The sequence below is a fragment of the Strix aluco genome, chromosome 23, assembly GCF_031877795.1.
Source record: "Strix aluco isolate bStrAlu1 chromosome 23, bStrAlu1.hap1, whole genome shotgun sequence".
In the NCBI taxonomy this organism is placed as follows: Eukaryota; Metazoa; Chordata; class Aves; order Strigiformes; family Strigidae; genus Strix; species Strix aluco.
Window position 1 is genome coordinate 8,216,274 of NC_133953.1, and position 5,325 is coordinate 8,221,598.

Genomic DNA, 5,325 nt, shown 5'->3' on the forward strand with positions numbered 1-5,325 from the left:
CCTCCTTTTCTTCTTACTTGAAGAAGTCATAAGTTTTGGGGCTGAGAGATAAGTGGTAGATGACTCACCAGGTGGGTCCTCATTTCCATCTTCAGTTGGCTGGCCGTCTAGTTCCAACACCTCATACCTATTGTATAATGACAGCTGGGAAGGTGAGGAGGGTGGAGGAGGTTTTCGCTTGCCTTTCCGAGGAAGGACCTGACTCCATTCCCCCCTGCCCTCCACATGCCTTCCTTCTGCCTGGTGAGAGGAGGGGAGGGAGCCATGTATTTCTTGTAGAGCCTCTACCTGTTGTCTTTGACTCAGTGTGGCTCCACCAGTCAATCTCATTTTCGCACTCTTTGATCGTTCTTAACCTTTCTACCTCCTCCCTCAATTCAATCACCTGCCTGAGCAGATCATTTACTTGATCACACCGCACACAGACGGTGTCTCTGACTCCCTCCGATTCTAGTGCCAGGCTCAGGCACTCTCGGCAAGCAGAGACCTGCACAGCCGCCTGTTTGTGCAGGACCTCTGTCTGAGTTCCCACATTCTTCAAGACTTTGCCTCTGGGTCGTGTTGTGACCATGGTCCTTGGCCGGGAGAGAACCAACCCCTGTGTGCTGTTTGCCACACACGGCGCTCTCACTTCCCTGCAGAGCTGTTCCTTCCCTCCTCTCTCTCCGGTACTGATCAATTGCTTGCAGGGACCAAATGTACCTTGTCCAGTGGCAGGGTCTCAGCCCTGCCCTACAAGCTGCCTAGATGCACTCCTAGTCAAATACTACCTGATCTCCCTGAGCTCGGTCTCTGCCCTCCCACAGGGTTCTTATCACCGAATTAACGGTGGGTGGTGCTGGTTCCTCCCACGCTAACTCGGTAGCCCTCCCAGCTCGTTACCGAGGGGTGGGGTGTGAGCTGGTCTCCTCGGGCGAGTGACCGTTGGTGTGTTTACACCTCGTTCAAAACAGGCGCCACCGGCCCTTGGCTCCGCCCACAGCCCACGCCGCCTCAGCTGCCCGCCCACCGGCTTGCCAGTCTCCTTAGAGCCGGCTAGCCACCTTTTGGTCTCCCAAAAAGATTCAAAAGCCCCCCAAAAAAGCTCCTTTCCGGTCCCTTTTGCCGCGAATCCCCCCAGTGCGGGCTTACCTGCACTGGAGCTGGTCTCCTCGGCGAGTGACCAAAAATATAAAAAATAACAAATTTCACAAGTTTGTTTTATTCACTCTTTTGGATGACTATAAATAAGTGTTTCCACTATGGAAAAGAAAGTTAGCACAGTACATTTTCATGACTGGGGAATGGATTTTCTGAAGACATCTTCAAAAGGGCAAAAGCTTAGAAAAAACAATCTGAATGTTGAATTCAGTTCCTTATAAAGTCCCTTGTAAAAATTAATAAAAATAAAAAAAAAAAAAAAGAAGAAAGAAAGAAAAAAAGTAAGGGAAAAACTGCAAGGCCCAAGATGATTTATTGCTTTTCTTCAGTTTTTTCCTTGGTCTCTTTCTTCTCAGATTCTCTGCTCTCTTCCTTTACAGAAAGCTCTTCTAGCTTTTCAGCAACTTTATCAGCACTATCATTTTTGTCTGTGCCTGCTTTCTTTGCTCTCTTGTCTACTTCATTCCTGCATTCTTCAAATTTTGCCTTAAATTTCTGTGCATTCTCTGCATTTAAAAACCGGATTGCCGGAAGTTCAGGCTTGGGGCTTTCATCTGCAAAGTCAGCATGTGTGTTCGTGTGTTCCAGACCCATGCCCTGTCGCTCCCAGCATTAGGCTTCAGCTCCATTAAGGGTGTGATATAATGGTTTGCACAGATTTTCAGGGTTTTATCCCTCCTCATGAGGAGGCGAATTGTTCCCTTCTCCTTGTGTTTTAGGAGTTTTACGTCACCAGTTCCTCGCTCTTTCCATTCTGGAAGGTCATTCTCAGACGCAAACCGGAATAGCTTTGCTCGCATCTTAAAAAGTTCTTCCTCATCCTCTTCCAGAGTTTTTATTTCTTGCTCAGGAAGGGAAACTATGGGCTCAAACTGAGGATCATGGTTAGAATCATCTGCATTTTCAGTAGAAGTATCATGCTCCTCATGTGTTTCCTTAGTGTCCGCCATGGGGCCGGGCTCGCTCCGCTCCGCTCGCCGTTGCCGCCTGCCCGCCGAGCTTCCTGCCGCGCGCCCCCGCCCCTCGCGCCTTTACCTCATTCCCGCAGCCCGCGCCGCTGCTGCCGCAACCCTCCAAAAACCAGAACGGACAGTCCAGGTATTGACTCCCATTTCAAACAGGAGACTAAACAGCAAGTAACACAAAGCAAGTGGGAATGGGGACAGAAAACAGGAGGAAAAGGCCAGTCTCAGTGCTGGGGGGCTACATTTAAATTACACTGGATTCCTAAAACCTGATAGCTTGGGTAAACCAAAATTTCATCCAGGAAGGATCACAGCTGTGCTTGCCAGCGCTAAAACAATGGGCACGAGCCTCTGCATTTCTGCAGCCTCTAGGGAGAAACACCAACTAGGGACCCTTGAAGTTCCTGAATAGTAACACTAAACCACAAAGGACCAACTTTCTTGCTTCGGCTGTAGTAACAGTAGGACAGCAGCACAGGTCTGGAACTGTAGAGTGACGGCTAACATAAGAGCAAGACAACGAAGAAATATTCAAAGTATAAGCTTTCGGGCATCCTTTCCAAAAAAATCTTAAGTAATTTTAACTTTGCTGCTTTATCGTTCAGCAATAATTGGCAAGCTTTCCAGTGATTTATTCCTACCACACTAAGATCCAGGTTCTGCTTTGGAAAGCATATAGAAATAGGTGTCTTTAAAACCAAACCAAACCAAACCAAACCAAACCAAACCAAACCAAACCAAACCCCTACACTTTAGACCAAGACCTGAGTTAGCTTTAAGAACAAAGCTAATTGTGTCTCCAACACCAGAAGCACCGGAGGCTGCGGTGCTTTTACGGTGAGAGAGAGAGAGGACTTGTACAGAGAGCTGCAAGGCTTCCAGCTCCCTATGGCTACTCACAGCCCCAGTCAGGTTCAGTCAGAGCACGCAAGAAGGGAATGGTTTTGCTTTGTCTTGCATTTACTTTAATTAGTTCTAACTAACACTAAGTCTTCCCCCCTACTCCAGGATTTTCCCTTTTTTTTATATATTGAGGCATCTCTGTTAGCTTATGGTAAGATGCTACTTAGAAATGGGATACAGGCATGCCGGGGAGCACAGGAAGCTAAAAGGATGTTAACCTTCCTTATGAACACGTGGTTTGTTTGCATGCACATGCTAGTAAGCAAAAAGAGCTCTTTCTGAGTAATTAAACCTCATCTGAATGAGATCAACTACTATAAACGTGGTTCATATTAATGCATTACATGAACTGCTAGGCTCCCTGGGCCTGTTAAACTAACTCAACTAACTCACCATGAGAGGCGTTCATGTCCAGAAAGGAATGCGAGCCAACCAGTGATAGAATTACAGGTGTCGGATTTAGACCTCGTGGCTTTAGACCTACATACAAGAAGTTTTCAACTTAAAGTTGACTGTATACTATTCCTCCTGCTCCGAGGACTGAGGTCTCCCGGACAGAGACACAAGCATCTCAAAAGCCTTGGAAATGAAGCTGTTGATTGTTGATTACCCAGTACTGACCCCTGGACGATACCTCTAGTTACTGGCCTCCAACTACACTTGGTGCCACTGAGCAGCGCCCTCTGGGCCCGGCCGTTCAGACCGTTTCAGTCCCCCTTGCTGTTGGCTCATACAGCCCATTTCTGTTCCAGTGACGTGAACTCCCTATTGAGAAGGAAGAGACTGGAAGACGGGCACCTGCGAGCACACAGCTTTCAAAATCCCACAACATAAACCTCCCACGCTGGGCATTTCCACCAATTGCCCCCAAGCCCCCAGAGAAGAGAACACCCCGTAAATTACACATGCAAGGCCAACAAGTGTTTTTAATTCTGGCTTTGGCTCCCAAAGGAGCAAGGCAGTCCCAAAAGCCGAAAAAGGATTAAGCTTCTTCCTCGAGGGACCTCTGGGCAGGCGGGCCAGCCGGCAGAGCTGTCCGAGTCTCTGGAAGGTCTCCCTGAGCTCTTCCTGGCTAGAGGCAGCACTGGGAGGAGGGACAGGGTGGGCTGCTGGTGCCCTTTGTGCAGCTTGGTCTCTGCTGGGGGCAGTTTTGGTGCTTCCTGGATTTCTTCTCCTCGTCCTTCCCGGATTTCTCCTCCTCCTCCTTCTCCTCATCCTCTGCGGCACTGCAGAGATCAGATGTTGTGCTCTGCCCTCACGCAGGGCCACGATCTGCCCCTGTCACCACCACACTGCCCCGAGTGGTTGATTCACCTGCGTCTCTGGGGCACTGAAACCCTCCCCCTCCTCCTGCTCCTCCTCCTCCTCCTTGCTGAGGGGTCATATTCTGTGATTTCCACAGAGCGGCTGTGGAGATCATAGCCCCGCTGTGGGGATCTGCTCCGCTCTCTCCCCCTCGGCAGGGTTGATGCGAAGGGTTGGTCCTGATGTGGAGGACTTGCTCTGCTCCTCCTCCTCCTGCTCCTCCTGCTCACAGAGTGGTGGTAGTCCTCGTACTTCACGAACCGTCTCCGGAGATCATAGCCCCGCTGTGGGGATCTGCTCCGCTCTGTCCCCCTCGGCAGGGTTGACGCGGAGGGTTGATCCTGACGTGGAGGACTTGCTCTGCTCCTCCTCCTCCTGCTCCTCCTGCTCACAGAGTGGTGGCAGTCCCCGTACTCCACGAACCGTCTCCGGAGATCATAGCCCCGCCGTGGGGATCTGCTCTGGGCCCTTTCCCTGGCACCATTCCTCTGGCAGTGGGAAGAAAGGCTGGATCCGTGCTCCTCTTTGCTGTTGTCTTCTCGCACGGTGTGCGGCACACGGTCAAATGGCTGACAGCAGCTTTCCTCCTGAAAGGACCAGAACTGTGGGCAACCCCCAGAAGCTGTGGGAGGGGACAGCTAAGGGCCTCCCAAAGGCTCTCCGGGAGGGCTGCAAAGGCAGAGGGACCACAGGTGGAGAAACGGGATGGGTCCAGGTGGGATGCTTTCAGATGGAGCAGCGTTGCAGCTCTGAAGAAAGCTGCACTGTGGCAGGGCAGAGAGAGCAATGCCAAGGTCCCAGAAAGAAATCCACTGTCCATCTGGTGCCCTGACCCACGTCCCCAGACTTACCTGAGTCTGACGAGGCAGACCCTGTGGTCCCACAGAAGCCGCCTGCATGCTGCCAGCCGCCCACTGGCTCAGGAAGGAACGGGCATAGGAGACTGCCCATGAGGAAGAAGCCTTTTCTCCAAGTTCCAAATCCAAGCGCCTCCTCTTGGGTTCAGTCATTG

General features: G+C 50.9%; 1 pseudogene; it reads right to left on the reverse strand.

Moving 5' to 3' along the window:
* Positions 1-349: 349 nt before the first annotated feature.
* Positions 350-2,195, reverse strand: LOC141933733 (ran-specific GTPase-activating protein pseudogene; annotated as a pseudogene).
* Positions 2,196-5,325: the final 3,130 nt, after the last annotated feature.